Source organism: Pollicipes pollicipes, unplaced genomic scaffold (assembly GCF_011947565.3).
Source record: "Pollicipes pollicipes isolate AB1234 unplaced genomic scaffold, Ppol_2.1 Scaffold_4881;HRSCAF=5763_pilon_pilon_pilon, whole genome shotgun sequence".
NCBI lineage: Eukaryota > Metazoa > Arthropoda > Thecostraca > Pollicipedomorpha > Pollicipedidae > Pollicipes > Pollicipes pollicipes.
Genome location: NW_023596576.1, coordinates 34,858,482 through 34,875,615, shown reverse-complemented (window position 1 = coordinate 34,875,615; position 17,134 = coordinate 34,858,482).

Sequence of the window (17,134 nt, the reverse complement as noted above, 5' to 3'; positions counted from 1 at the left end):
GAAGGGTAGTGAAGGAGGGGTACCCAAACTGATATACATTATGGTATATATACATATATATAAATGAGTATTTGACACCCGCCCACCACTTCGGCCCAGATTGGGGGAGAAATGCTGTGAATAAATCATTTTATCAACTGCGGCCGTAGATTTATGTTTGCCGATCAGTAGTACCAGCTGTTAGTTGAAATCACCGAATGAGGGAAGGCCGTCCTGGTGCCAACGTTTCCACTTGCGGCTCCAAAGGCATGTTGGTTCGTTTCTTGTGATTTGTGTATTATCTGCATGACGACATGATTATCTCCCCCATTATTTCGCTCATACCACAGCACAAATGGTGTATGGCTACTGCTTACAATCACTCAAGTGCCATGCACCTTCGCGCCATTACACCCATAGGAACCAGGAGCGTACGTTGGGTTTCGCGATTGGAGGGACCCAAGTGAAAGTTGCCGCTGAATATCGAGTTGAATGCACCGCATACGCGCACAGTTTTTCGTGGGGCAGAAAACAGCATCGCGTGCTGTTAGTCTGCTTATCTTACGTGTCTAACAAGGATTTTGTAATGCAAACATTAGGTCACGCACACACTAGTGCACGCAAAGAATCGAACAAGGCAGTCGCACGCGCCCCGGGGCTACTCTGTGCATGCTCTTCTGATACAACGGTTCCTAGGCAACGAGATGTTTACAATGGGCAAAAAGGCTGTCGGCCTGGGATGCGCTTACATTTGAGCGGAATCTGGTTGAATTGCTGTGGATTTCTCAATGTTCCAACTCCAAAATATATGTGCGACTGAGGAGGCCGCCCTGGACCGCTGCAGGTGGGGCTGCTCAGTCTGACTGTGGCCCCGGACATTCAGCACGTCACAGTTGTTGGGGTCTGCGATGACCTAGGGAATAATGCAGCCGTCCAAACTGCCCAGGTCGCGCAACCGCTATCATGAGAGAATTTATAAACGCACCAAAGCCACAATTCGCTGCACAAGCTGCCTGAAGCAGCCGTCTCAGCAGTACGGGATGGCGGCGCTCGGGGTAACCACCGTGGGACGTGGTCCGCCAGCTTGGACAAATCCGGAGAGCCAAATATCAAGCTGGTCAAGTCCGAAGTCCTTTGGAATGTTTACGCCTGGACTAAGGCTTTGGGTGTCAAGGTCACATCTCGCATGGCGGAGCCCACCATCTCGCTGTCCGAAAACTCAATCGTTGGATTGGAGAAGCTACACAAGAGAGCTGCTGGTCCAAGAGCTCGCGCAGGTTCCTCAAATGGGCGGCCCGGGCTCGGTCGTCCAAATCCAAGCGTCCTCGTTCAAAGGCAAGCGCAGGCACAACCGAGGCCAAGTGCTGCAGGGCGACGGCCATTCGGAACGACGAGTGGACAACTTTGGACAGCGTGTTGACGGCCCACGGGTGCTCGGCCTCGCCGACCGCGCCACCGGGGAACTTCACTTCTTGTATGTGGAAGGGCGAGGCGCTAACACTGCTACCGCTGGTCGTGGAGAACGTGGCGCCAGGAACGGAAATTCATTCTGATGAGTGGGCGGCGTACGTGGACATCGGCGGCCTTCTTGATGTGCCATCGAACGGTGGCGGTCCGATGGCCTGCCGCCTCTGGCCTGTCAACCACTCCCTCCGCTTTGTCGGCCCGGTGACGGGCGCCAACACCCAGCGCATCGAGCGTCCATGGAGGTCGTGCAAGCTACAGTTGATGCGGCTGCAGGGAGGCACCTCGAAGGCGCTCCTCTCCGGCCACCTGGCAGCGTTCTGGGGACTTTCAGTCAACGGGCCAAGGCGCTCTAAGGATGCGTTCCTGCGCCTGCTGGATGCGGTCATTCGCAACTACCCGTAGGCGTGAGCGTCGCCTGACCTTGTCTGAGCACGTCTGTATGTGCGAACAAATAGGGCCCATGCGCCTTTGAGATTGGTCTGGCTCAGAAGCCTCCTGTTGTTAGCACCGCCCGAGCTCGTCCAAGCACCGTGTCTGCGCTGATATGTTCAAATAAAAAAGCTCGTGCTCTGTTAGGTTTGTTTCTAAACTTGCACACGCCTTATAGGTGGCCGCGTAACACTGCCAGTAATTTCGCAAAAAGATAAACGAATCACGAAACGACATCCAGGGGAGGAGAGGGAGCTTATCGAAGCGCATGCGACGTGAAATACGCACGGGATATGTTTGTTTCATTTTATGTCAAAATGCGATTAACTGTAACAAACGGCAACCAGGTGTTACTGGCGTCCACTTCTGTTTCAGTGTCAAGTTGTGGGATCAAAACACAAAGGCAATACGATTTTCACAAAAGTACTGGGGACCGGACCCCAGCAACACATGTAATGGTTACGTCCATACATATCCGAAAGACCTGTGTTTCATGGTATGCCTGGTAGTGATGACGTCCTTTATCTTGACTTGAGTCCTTTACCTAAAATCGCTTGTATGTATGAATGATGCGTTGTGCCTGATGCCTGTCTAATTGCATTTGTTGACATGTACACGTATTTTTCGTGTATTTGAATTATTAGTTGGATATGCACTGTGTCCTAATAATGACCGACAATTGCTGCCTGTTTGATACCCTGAACGCTGGTGACCTGTAAAAACTGGCTACCTGCTTTAAAAAAACAACAGTTAAATCCTTTTTATCTTCGAGGGTGTCGGGCGAGTATGATATTACAGAGCTTTAGGATAAAGTTGTCATCCGGGCTGGTATCGTCGATGGATAAAAAGGGCTTAATTGAAACATCTGTATTTTTAGTTATTTGTCCTAAAACAAACAAATATCTGTCACCAAGCAAAGCGATCATGCTGGGATAGAAAGCCACAATGCAATACATCAAGATGTGACAAGTAAATTCACAGACGTGTATCACTTCACACACTGAACACTTACTTACCAGAAAGAATTTCCAATCAGACGAACTATGCTAACAGCGCATGCATCTAATCTTTAACCATGTCCTTGATTTGCCCGACGTGGTTTGGCCTGACCTGGATTGGCTCAGCATGTAAACCGGGGCTATTTTATGCCATGAATATTACATTCTGACCAAAGAAAACAACCGGTAAGAAGGAAATACAACTGCCTTACCAGAGTTGTTTCTAGTGTTGCCGTTGATGAAACATGCTTCAAGCGGCACACGTCAAATCCCGCGCCACTCGCTACTTTATCTGGAACCCAAAGCAAGCGGGTAAAAGCGGGTACAGCGGGCATGACAATACTAGCGGCCGCACAGTGAGATGGCGCCACTGGTTCCAGGGAAAAAGGCTTTGGAAGAGCGCTGTGCCACCATTGATCTGTAGTGTCCGCCATGACATAGTATAGCTTGTAGGATATTTCTGTCACCTGCTAAAAACTATTCTGATTAAAGCTACTATGTTTGGCAGCATCTCGTGACTGAATCTTTTCATAAAGCGAAGCGGTAACGTTCCAACATGTGCTCTACACGAGCTCGGCTGTAAGCGTTAGCGAGTACAGAGCACTACTAAGCTTTTAGTTTCATCTGACTGGGATGGCCTCTTGCAAAGTGGTCTAGTCTTTTGCAATTTGTTTTATTTCGGCAATTTTGTCACTCATTGTTTCGCACGGGGGTCGGTTATTTCACCGATCATATCCGGTAAATCAGAAGCTTTTTCACCCCCTTCCTGTGTTGAGCGGGTCCTACTGTTAACGAACACAACACAAAGATCTCCGCATCACTTCCTGCGCAAGGACCCTTGTCCCCGCTCAACACTATATTGACACCGGCACGTTCGCAACACAGCCAAGGCTGATCCCCGCCACCACAGCCAAGGCTGAAAATCTGATCGTTTCGTTGGACGTTTAAACAGCATTAAGAAAGCGATTGCTGCTTGACCAATGGGCCGATTTCCAAACTATTTTTATAGATAAATGGCGCAAGAAACCGCACATCGTTCCACACCGGACATGTATCAGCGATCTCGATCGCAAAATGAATTGGTTTGTATAATAAACGATATATAATATAATAGATAACCGTTGTACGCAAATTTTGAGCTGTGTGGAAATTCCCGTGTCTGATATGTAGCCTAAAAGAAATGTGGTGATTTTATCCCCTTCGGCGGTAAACGCGCTCTCGCTCGGAAACTCGATGTAGTAGATTTATTCTCCTTTTCAAAGGTAACTTAAGATCACCTTCGGCTGAGCCATAGTCATGAAATTTATCGAGGTTCAAGTTTCATCAATCGTTAACATCATGTTAAAAACGGTTTTGAGTTAAATTTAAAGATGTTCGAATGCTACCTTGACAAAAAACCATTTCGGAGAAAATGCTTTTAAGATAAAAGTAACCTGCCCGCTAACTTACTCGATCGACGTCTTAGGGCGTTCAATAACCCTCTTTGGAAATACCTAAAATGTCCGAAATTCTAGGTAAGCTCCCACAACAAATTTTGTGGGGGAAAAATCAGTAAGCCCACGGGAGGTCTTCTTCCCGTTCATGCGTATGCCGGTTATTGGTGAAACTTAATTTGGAACGTAAATTGAAGTTGACACTGAAAGAATACTAGTCAACAGATCTTCTCGCGGTAAAAAGATAGCTGATGTGGTATTCGAGAGTAGCCGGAAAGCTTTCAATGTTTTCAGAGCGGTCAATTTTAGATCAAGGCATAACAAAAAAACTGATGTTGTGTAATCCGGGAGCTAAACGGGAAAAAGTGATGATAAGAGTTAAAACTGGTGACATGCATTGCGTTAAATAAAAATAATCGAAAATCCGGTTGCACCCTTTCAAACTAAGGTGCAAGGTTCTCAATAAAATCAATTCATCAAGTCTATCTTCACCCTTTAGGGCCTTCGAAGTTAATACAGATTGCAACTGTTGGCAGAAAAACCTATTACCTTTAAGAAAACACCTAAGAGACCACAGGACATCATATGCAACCAAAAATATGCGGTCAAAATTTTGACCTTTTTGGTATTTTTAGGTCGTAAAGTTGCAAATGGTTCTGGTACAAGCGATACAACATTGTTTATCCAGGCACTGCTTTCAAGTCTGCGTCGTTTGAAACCAAATTCAGAACTTTAGGACGATTGGCGAAGAAGATGTCGCTCTGACCGGTTGGACTGACCAAAAGCGGTAAATTTTCGGGATTGGTCTGATTTGAACGTTCTATGGTGGTTAGATGCAAATTACAAGGCACATATGGTGTACTAAGTTAAAAATTCAATGGATGCAGACTTGACGAGTTATTGACCAAAAACGTCGAAAAGCTTGACCAAAAGATAATTTCTTTAAATAGGTTGCGCAAAAGTTTTGAATAAGATGTCTGGTGCACCTTTCAACTCCGGTTCTGAATCTGCAATTATATTTTTTAATACGAATATTATTAAAACAATCAAGTTCTCAATTCTGCAGTTTCACTTTTGAAAAATTGGACATGCTTTCTATTCCAAACGGTGCATCATGTGATATTCTACAAGGAATATTTTCTAACAGCTTCCTTTGTGGCGCATTATTTTTTCATGCAACGTATTTGAGTGGTTCAGTTTTGCAATTTTTAGACCAAACGGTGAGGTATAGACGTGCGCTTCTCGCCAACCAATGTATATATGCACTGACTACACCGCGCATTATTTTAAGGTTGCCAACACATCAGAGCAGTGATCTGAGATCGGAAAACTAAAAATCCGATTTAGACCCATGGTTCCAAATCACTCATCGATGGGCCCGAGTTGCCTAGTAAGGCTGGCCTAACGTTTCTTAGTTGCGGTCGGCGTTCTTAACCCATTACCGTCAAGGAGGTCTTATCCACCCCCGCCTGACATCTTCAGAACCAGTTGTCGGATCGGAGCAAATGGCATATATCCAGTTCTTATGGGCATATAATAACGTCAAAATGTTTGTTGATGTGACGTTTCCCGGAAGTCTTTGCCGACGAATACGGGTAAGCGGATTACTTCGAGTTCGCTTTGATTCACTAGACCAGATCAATGTCAGACGGTTGTCACCTGGTGTCATCTCGTACCTGGCCAGACTTTCCGTGGACAAGTCAAAATTAGTTAAATCTCTGTTTTAGTAATTTTGACGGTTTTGGGTGCTGTCGTTGTACAGCGCATTCTGGAATGCCTTGATCTGTGTTCTCCTGGCAGCTGACAGAGCTCTTAGCATGAAATCGACGTTCCAAGATGGCGACCGTGCATGACACTCAAACCCTAACATAGCGTCTCAGGCGCACTTAGCGCAGCTTACTCCACTGCAACGCAGTCGTCGCGGCGCACCAAGGGCGACGTGTCGCAATTTCAGCCGGCATTTCCTCTGGATGATGACCTGACACACTTTGCAACGGCCGACGAGCCGTACATCAGCGATCGCGTTCACGCTGGGCGCTCGTCCACAAGACTCGCTCGGTGGCGCTAGTCGAGTCGTAGCCAACATGGCCGCTGCGTACCGGGTGGCCGTGTTCCGCACTCGCTGGACGTAATAAAGCCTGGCGTTTTGCAGCCGGAACTCCGGTGTGTACGTTACTGGTTGCAGTGTACTCAGCCCAGTGTAACAAGGGTGGCGTTTTACGTTGATATTGTCACGTGTTGTACTCTGACGCCGGCACATTATCGACCTGTCAGCCGTAGCCCACGCCGGCGAATGGGCCGCACTTGTATTTTTCACGCTGTAGAACTGTCGCTGCAGTGCCGTTGTACACATCACGTGGTGGCCCTCGGTATATTTTAGTCCATGCATGCGCATATAAAGGTCGCCGACAATCACGCCATACATTTGAACATGCAACAAACACGGCCTCGTCCGCATGCACATGTCCATGAACTTGATTCAGTGTAACTACAGCCGCGTGACAGCCGATAGAACGCAGCCCGAGATCTAAGCAAATGGAAGTCGATTCCTTACCTATTAGCCGACAAGCCCATTTCTTACCTATGATGTCATGACCCAAACCCATTTCTTACTTGACCAAGAGGCGAAACAAGTGTTTGTTTACAAGTCGTCGGCGCTGACCTGGTACCGCACAGCACCGGTCGATGCGCTGGCGACGGCCTTGTATGCCCGGCGCATAGGGAGGTCTCGATCTCTTGCGGAAAGTGCAATGGATAATGACGTGTTAAGCTACAGAACACTTGGCAATAACTGTTATTCGAGTGTGGGGGGGGGGGGGGGGATTTGGGATTTACGACGCACTGAGCTGCTGAGACTACATGGCGTCACCTGCCTTTCACCCCGGCAGGAAGGTTGGTTAACGATGTGGTTAACGCAAGCACTTTAACCACTGCACTATTGATACTCAAAGTTCCTGTCATTCAAATAAGATCCAAGTGCGCCATTCCTGCGCTCCCTCCGCCGTCGCGGAGTTCGATCAACTGATTCCACTTGTGCCCATTTTGGAACGACAGATGCTCCCCATTGGCGCGTTCCTATGACGTCATCTCGGTGGGCGGAGCTCGGCCCGTAGGTCGGAGGAACTGGGCCGCAGCGTGGCCTGCCAAGCCCCGCGATTACCGTCTCTTTTGTGGGTGATGTTACTATCATCATAGCTGCGGCACAACAGCATGCAAATGACTTCGAAAGGCAAAATCTAAGCAATCACCACCGTTCCAGTGAAAAGGTTATGACGATGTCCGTTTAACCATCGCGATCCGACACTTTTCCTGTCCGTTTCAAAAATGTTCGACCATTTGCCGTTCCTGTCGTGCTGAGCATGATGATCTCAGCCCGACCCATCGTCAGCAGGGTTAAGCTTATCTGCCTCACAGAGTGTCGGTGATGCAGATAAAATGCAATTCTTAATGCAAATCTTGTAAACACTTAAAACTGATGCACGGTTTGACTTTTTATATCAATTTGGGCCCCTGACCTGGGCTTTTACAGCTCAACTTGTCAAACAACTGTACTGATAGGTTTTCGCTCCAGACCCACATCCCACTTTCAACAGGAGACCTGTTTGAAAGTGCCACTGTTAAGGTACTTCTAATGGTCTTGGACACTTCATCCAATCAGGTAAACTGTTTCTAAAACATAAAAGCTTTGAAAGCTTGTTCGCTGTGGATTTAGGGAAAAATGCGGCAGGAATATATCATATACACGAGCATCTGCACTTCAGTGTCTGATTCTTGCCTCTTCAGTTAGAAAAATCGGCTTTGGAGCCACGCAAATGTATAATTTCGCTGAGCGTGCACGGTTTGGAAACTGCGCACAGATTCTGTAAAACTCGAGTGTTATTGTCATTTTCTAAGCAATTGACTAATTCGATGTACACATCGCGTGAGTGTCATTATAGAGGGCAGGTGTTATCCGTGTTCGTGCAGCCATCGGCGAAGAGCATGAACTGGAATGAATCGTTGTATAAATCGCGTGAGCGCCACCCGGCCATGACGAGCCGGCGTGCTGGTAACGGGCTGCCGGGCGTAGTCAACTGCAAGCGGCAGACATGCGCTGTAATCTGGTCTCGTGTAGCCGCTACCCCGCAGTGTAATATAGTTGGCTTGTTTCGAACATAAGCAATGTCGTAGGTGCTTTCAGTGGCACTTATCTGCCACCATCGTCGATACGATTGTTGATCGTCGATCCTTCGGGATCGACGATCAAAGGCCCGATTGCGGAGCTCGCAAGGCTAACCGGACCCACCGGTGAGTCTGAATCGCCTACTAGCGCTTTTTAACAGGTAGAAAAGCTGAAACCTGTTGCCTTTGCTGGATGCGCTCTCTATGAAACAACATGGCTATTTTGATTCCAATCTTCGGTATTCTTATTTCCAATTCATTTGGAATCAAAGATCATACCGAGCAAAATTAAGCATTGCAAGCTGAGATGTAATGAGAATGTGCGTAGATGTAATGGTACGAATGCGAAATCATATATTTGCCTTCTCAAACGTTCCATGCTCCAATGCATTATGAACCCAAAACATGCATATATTCCCTCGCACGTTTCATTTACCTAAGATTGAATATTTCATGTAGCAGAATCCAGCACACTTTCGTGGATGATCACCCGCGTTTGCGCTAAAGTTGTTGTAAATCGGTGTCTACTTCAGAGCACGATCAAATTTCAGTGCTGGTCACAAATATAGTATTAATTCTGTTATCCCATCGGCACTGGGCGAATAACAAACAAGACATGACCCAAAAACAGCAAACATGCGATTTCACATGTTAATCCAATGCACTGACAATTGATAACGTGTTTCAAAGCTTTTCACTCACCTTTTGAAGACAAGGCACTATTCGTCACACTCAGATCACTCAGCGAAATGATTTCTGGTTCATGCGTATGGCAGAACCATGCTTTCCTTAGCGTTTGGCTTACGCGCGTGGACCTACACAACAGTAACTGTTCCTGGCGCGGCGACCCGTGCAGCTCCCCGCCTGGCGCAACGAATGGCTGGGGAGGGCTACCTTAAACGAGAAGATTATCTCCCACACCATTCGATCTGGCGAGGAGAGTCAGATGTTTCGAAATGTCGCCGGACTAAACTCGGCAAGAGCTGAGCCTCAAGTCTTGGCACAGGCCACCACGAAGAATTAGAAACGACTAGGGTGGTTCCCTGACAGAAGACCATTTGTCGTTCTGCTGTGCCTGAGGCATGCAGTGCTGGTTAACGTGGAAGCGTATCTCGCTGGTTACACTATTAGCGAATATCATTCCGTCCTTTTGCGATAGATGGCTGCTGGTACTGCGGTGGCTTCCATATATTCATTAAATGGGAGCTAGTTCTCGACTGTCGCTTCTTCGGACAGCCCATTTGTTTAGGGTCTTGAATTGGCGTAAGTGGTATGCGGTCTACTAGTAATACGGCACCTGGGTAATGGTTGTGGTAAAAGCATGCTTAAAATACTCCCCCGCATATAGATCTAGCACAAGAGGATCGTTGCCGACGCCACAGGTGGACACAGCGCGTGTTGACGTTGTTCACGAGCCTGATACGGTTCTCCGATGCGTACATGAAGGGCGGACCGAGACTGCACTTTCATCAAATCAAAAGAATGGCCCTTATCCCTAGCCCTGATTCGCTGTTTTTCATAACGTAGACTGATGGTGTGTGTGTGGGGGGGGGGGGGGGGATGCGACCCACTGGCTTTTCCAAGTAATAAAGGACGAACTGTATTGAAGACCGTCCATAAGCTCTCATACAATGTTGTGCAAGGTACGATGACGTAATCAAACAATGGCGCATCGAAAAGCATATTTACTTAGCAGAGAAATTGTGTTGTCCAGACCAGCCTTTTCTCATTGAACGTACACCAATAATTAAAATGGAGCTTGTTTTATCATATCTGGGGCTCGCTTCAGTATTTTCTAATGTGAGGCATTCCCTTTAATGTAACGACGTCGGCCCACCACGCGCGTTCCACGGCATCATCAATCGCCGTCTGCCCCAAGCGTCGGCCGCAAATCACGGTGCAGTGTTCTCTAGAGAAGCTACGGACATATTTTTTGGCGTAGAACACAAGAATGGACGACCCATGGGCTACCGAAGATTTAGGCGCGACTGCACGGCATCCCGGAGAGGTATCGTCAAAAACTCTTACAGGCGCTACGTTCCCCCCCCCCCCCTCCTACCATGCTAGGGGTGGTCATGATTTGCCGCGCAAAAAGGAAACCAGATGTAAGATGTGCAGCTTGTGGATTTTTGTAGTACAGTCTACTTACTAAAGCCTTTTGGGCGAATTAAACTGCATCCCCTTCCTGTCAGCCAATAAGCCTAAGGTCATATCAAAAACAGAAATAGTTTCAAGGATTTCCTTTTATTTACGCCAATGAGGAAGTGAGTGTGGCACACCTCCCTTGCCTCACATACACAATACTCGCATAGTACATTTATATATGTTTAGGTATCCATGTTGTGCGGCAGGAAATCTTGTCAAAAATTAATTACTTGCATGAATCAACCCCCTTGTAACCACAACATATGGTGTGTCATGGAAAACCAGCTCAATCTACATAACGGATTTTGTTTTCAAGTAATCAATGAACCTTCAACGTTATGACAAATATAACAGCAATATGTCGAGCCTGAAGAGATCCTGACTGTGTCTGAATATGAAAAGAGCATGTTCAAATATGCACACTTGAATATATCAAACACATGTGAAAGGGAATTGTGGCTTGAAACAGTTTTAGGTTTTTGGTATCAGTTTTCCTGATTGGCAAAGTTTGGCGAAGATGTCAATGAGATTAAACAACCAGCCTGAATCCTGCCCCCAAAGCAGACACTCTCTCTTGCTTCATTTGTGGTACTGCCTGTCAGGCAAGTATACTCCTAGAATGGAAATATCATTGTCTTCAGACACTTTGCACTGATATGCTGAATTTATCCCAAAAGTACCGACATCCATTCCACATTTTAGGTTTGCTAAGGTGCTGTCCCAACAAAATTTTGCCAAACTCAGCCAATTTCCAGCGTATTTTTCAAGCATCATATAAATGAATTTCACAATGCTGCTGTCTCCATACTGAGACCTTATGTTGGAATTCAATTGTCAGGCGTGAATTACAGCACGCTGAATATCTTCACATAATGAGAAAACAAAATCTTCAAAACCTAGATATTCGGTCCTATGTCCCATTCACGTCCAGACACATCGCACATATTGTCGGACGTGCACCTATGCAGAATTAGGTATGCCATATCTACGTGCTTCACCAGGGTATGTAGGTGTAGGCTTCTACTCCCAACTCACACTTCTCGCCCACTGAATGTTACATTCAAATATGCCAACACTTACTATCTCCACACAATCCCCCAGGCAAAACAAACACCGGGACACGAACCCAAACGATTGACAGTGCTCAGTGCTTTAATGACATATTTTAAGGCAAATTGCACCTGTGACAAGAACGAAGTTATGCATGTAAAAGTTAATTACATATTTTATTTTACGGCACCACCGCTGAACCATGCCGGTTTTGTCATACAGACGCTTAAAGTTACATCAATTTATCAGGTTATTTATTTCCCTCCTCCAGTAAACAAAGTAAACTAGCATTCGGTTGGTGAGTAGTGTGAGTTGTGAGAACCTAGTTTCTTACATTCCTTAGCGAGGTACGAGAAAGGGAATACCCAATTTTGCCAATGAATACCGTTCATGAAGAATGGGCATTGATATGAGCCCCCTACGCTCGTAGACGAGAGGACTCTTTTTGACTTACCCGTCGACTAGTGAATGCTATGCTTGTCCGAGCAGGCCGCATGCGACAACCACGAGTAAGCCAAGAGGCCACCTGGAGAGGGACCGCAACCAGGTGCCCGGCGCACACCCAGTAAGGGGTCCATGCGCGGGCTGAGGCTCGCCGGTTGCCCCTCTCTAGCTCTAGTCCTACCCGCCGCTATCCATTCTCCCTCATGAAATGATCATTACTGGTCGAAAGGGCTCTAATCCAAATAACCAAGCAACCAAATCGTGATTAGAACTTACATATTTTGCTTAATATTTTGAGACAGCCGGTGCGATCGTGCTCATTGATGCCAGGCCTGAACCCCTCCACAGAAGTATTCTTCCTGGAGCGCTACGTAGCCAGTGACGTGGCAGGATTTGAATGACGTTGTTAAGACGTCATGCATGCTTCAATGACTTTGAAATAGTCTGGACGAAACAGTCTGCACATCTTCGCGGGCGTATAGGTCAGGAACTAGAGGGTTTTAGGTGCCAAGAACGACACGGCTGCGAACTGCATTCAGTGATCTTAAAAACAGCTAGTTCAGTTCAGACCTGTATACAAATGCCGAACGATTCCTTCAACAATAGCGCCATAACCGAGCATGTGAATAAAAGTAGACACCTTAAACCTGCGGATAAATATGCAAGAACACCATGAGAATGACAAACACATGATACAAACATGAGACACATGAGATACATAACACATGAGACAAACACATGATAACCGGGCTAGGGACACTTTCGGCACCGCCCGCCCGCTTCTGAAGATTTGGATTATACAAGAGAGTGCCAGGATGGCAATTTCGCACAGTCGGTTTGGCAGCACATCGACGTCACACAAACCTTCCATGGCGCAATCAGACAAGACATATTGCGGAAAATATTTACTAAATGAATAAACTGTGCTGTCTAGGGCAGTCTTTTCCACTTCAAAGTACACGAATGGTTATAAGCAAGCTTTTGTTGCCATATGTGATGCTTGCCTCGATGTCTTCAAATGTGAAACATTCCCATTAAACTCTACGTTATCGTTTCGCTGGTCACAGTCTGCCACCAAGTTTGTCGCTTTGGATGCGAAGGTAGCCCTCCATTCCTGTCGCCCTAACGAACGAACATTTTGCGAATGAGTCTGGTGTGTACATCCTTACTTTTTGTGTCAATGCATTTAAAGGCTTGCTGCATGCGCATGCCAAAGCGCATAACGATATTCGCTATACATTGTTATACGATCGGCTTGGTGGTTATATGCACCTTCTGCTGACGGCTTTTTCATTACCTGTACGAATATTTTGATATCCCAGTTGAACATCAGCATTGCGTCGGCATCAAACAGCTCGTCCCGTGTTAAACTCTCGACACCACTGACGTCACGCTAACGTTAAACAAAAATGGAGAGACAACTTTCCGAACGCTCGAATTACCAAACCTTATACGGCCTTGGGTTAGGGGATTTTGACTGGTTCACGCCGCGATAATTTCTCGTTGCACGATTGCTGTTTTTCAGTTTTGTTGCATTGCATTTTGGAGAGCTATCTTTTGTTTGTGCTGCATGTTGTTAGGTTGTTTTGCGGTGCTGCATGAACCTCTGTTGCGAGTCTTGGAGATTGAGGTGCACATCGTAAGTGGTTCTGAAAGCTGGCGCCGCGGTTCGAACTTGGAAAGCAGCATTCATTTGCGATTTAGATGCCAGGGTAGGTGGGTTTAGTCGGTTAATCAGTGCCTCCAGTCATCTAATGTTTGTTTTTCGCATGTTGGGTAATAAAAATAGCTCTTCATAGTTCACAGGGGATCGCCCAAAAAGAAGGGTTTTCTTCTTTTTGGGCTGAAAAAGTAGGTGTGTTGACAAATGAGTTCGAAGCTCGGGATTTTCAGCTGCAGGTACTGAGCCAATGTGCATGGAGCCATGAACGAAGCCGGCGGGGGAGGGGCACGCCAGTCATTTCCCCCTGAGCCAATCGGTATATACCAGGTACTGGATCATTTTTGAGCTGAAAGCCTGTGTGCTAACTTCCCGATGATGACTTCTTACGGTTAATGCGGCGAAGGGATATAACGGCGGGCGCTCTGTGTAAACACGATCCATTTTCCGGGCTGGAAGTTGTTATTTCCAGCTTGACCAACGCTGTTTTTAGCGATCTTTCCGGCGCAAAGTACGCTGGGGCGCAGGGGGAGGAAGGGGAGAGGCGCAAAATTCCTTGCTTTACGGATGCTGCGTGACGCATACCAGATGGGAGCATATAGAAATGGCTCGCCGAAACGACGAACAGGCCAAATACTGACATGAAGAAAAGCAAAATCGTCAGTTGTAGGACCATTCAAATTGCATAAGTGCAAGGAAGGCATTTCCCATGTCGAAACGGACGCTTGCTACTAGCTGATTCAAGAACACTTTTGCAGCTGACTTCGTTCTTTAACACGTGAAGCCTTATTCCAAATGTGGTACGCGCGAAGCGGGAGCCGATCAACAGCTAAGAACGTAGGAAACGTGAGACCAAGGCCGAGTCTGGAAGTGACACTCTTTGTTCTTTTGTGAGGGCGCTCCCTCCATGCTGATAGGGGCTCCCAATATTGACTTTTGACCCCCCCCTCCCCCAATGTTGTCTTCGGCCCAGCCAATACTGGTTTGACCCCAGTACTGTGTCTGGAATATGGATAAAAAATGAAGAGCCGAATTTCGCTCAAAGAGCACCTTCGTGTAGTCGTTATTTGATGTTCAAGACTACCTTTTTGCTGAAATAGCTTTTCCATAAATGGGTCACAAACAGAGAATTTGCCGTGTGCCAAAAATACGGTGAGCCAATTCCGATGAAAAACACATCTTTGTACGGAAACCATGCTATCAGCCACTTGCCCCCTCCCCCCCCCCCCCCAGGAACGCACACCAATCGACGCCCCTGATCCAACTCATCAGCTTAAAATCACGAGCCTGAAGTCGAGGCCGACTCAAGTGTGCGGTGTTGTTTTGCAAAGGTTAGTTATTTTCCCGTCTGTGAAAATCATGGGATCAGAAAACATATCTTTTGTGAACAGATTGAGACGAGTTCCGATGCAAAAGATGTGAGACCTTACGGATAGAACAATTGTCGGTTATGTCATTAATTGTCTAGACTTTCACGGTGACATTTAATTCTGGATCTGTCCTTTGTAGAAGTGGTACTAAAATCTTCCTCTTTGGCATCATGACCCTCATTTCTATATGGCACTCAAGTACAGTGAGGTGGAACCAAAAGGATTCCGAACCTCCATTTTAAAGTGACGGTAAATTTCATGGTGCACCAGAAATGACCTCAAAACCTTCCTTTTTCACGAGGAACCAAATCTTAAGGTCGCAGTCATAAGAGGCGCACGTTGAGGGTGGGTGGGGGGGGGGGGGAGACACGCAACCCTCTCACTCCCCTTAAGCCCTAAGGGTCCGAGGGTCTCCAGGGGTGCTTTAAGCCCTTTGGCAGTGGATCATTTGCATCAGTGAGGGCCTCTGCGTCGATCAGGTGCCGGATGTCACGGTCAGAGGACCTGTGGCGTCAGGGAGGGGACAGGTGTATGATGTATGCCCCAGAGGGTCTCCGTACCGACCAGGGGCCGCTGTCCGCCAATCACTGGAATGGCAGCCGCTAGAGACCCTGGAATGGGATGGAATATCCTCAAGCTCCTGGATTTTGCCTTTACATTGCATTAGCATTTTATTTTTGCACTTTTCGAACTTGGCTCCCTGAACGGAAATAGGAGCTGCAGTAATACAAACGACAAACACTATGCTATTGCGTCATAACTTCATGAATAACTCCCAGGATAATTCGTTAAAAGTGACGATCTGAAAATCTCACGGGTAAAACCTACGGTCCGTTATGCTTTCTACAGTTCACCAATTGATCAACCACTTTCCCAACACCAAGGTACCACGATACCAAGATGCGTGGTCATTTTCGCCGCCCGTGGACTGCGGCCGGCTATTGATGATGGCCGACGACGCGCGCCTCATGGAGACGGCAACGCCGGGCACTAGTGTACTTTCTCCTAGATGGCGAATGCACATGTTTCATATTACTTTATCCATTTTTTTTGTGTTTTGATGATGGGTTCTGAAGAAAGGATGAACTTCCTCAGGCGGGCAGGGGATGAGCATTTCAATGCAAATTTTGAGCCCTGTTTTGACCTTCGCTGCCATTCATTCCACGGGCCCCTCAACATCTCTAAAAAAACTTCTAGATGATCCGGCAACATCGCTGACTGCTTTGCATGATTTAATGCAAAGATACAAATAAACCACTATAAGACGAATAACCCCGCGTTTTACCTAATGCAGTCATTTAATTAACAATCAGTTTCCTTGTTTGCTTCTAAATAAATAATGAATTGTATCCTTTGATAGCTTCTTGCATATCTTGCTGTTAAAGAAGTTCAACAAAAGTAGTAAAAGAACACTTATCTTTCATGTACCGGGGGGACCACAATAAAGTATGCTCTTTGAGGAAATATGGTATCTGCCCCTAATGGCGAGAACTAACAAATGTATTGCATTCTGTCGCTGCTTGCCACAATGTCGCGTGCCCGGCCCTTTTACGAAATCTAGGATCTGTCACTCAGCCTGGCCCGGTTTTGGTGTGTCACACATTGCAACCGATTCGGCACACCTTTTGTGGTTTTTTTCTGTATGTAGGAACAGTGGTCCCAAGTTGAGGCGAAATCAGTACTTTGGGATATGTTAAGCGAATCCGTATTTGGGATCGATCGCACCGTTGGGATGTCACTGACTCGAAATTCCCTAAATAGGCCCCATCCTCATGGTACAAGAGTCCCTCCGACATTTGGTGTTCCGTCCCTATGAGCCGGGGTTACTAATACGACCAGCCCTTTGGGCCTTTCGGGACTTGCCAGGGATGAAGTTTCCTGTTCATTAGATGACGGGGAAATGAGGCTCCAGAGCCCCCCCCACCCCCACCTCACCCGCCAACTCGTTTTGCGAAACTACAGCGCGTGCTTCAAGCGATCATCCCCTTGATCTAAAGA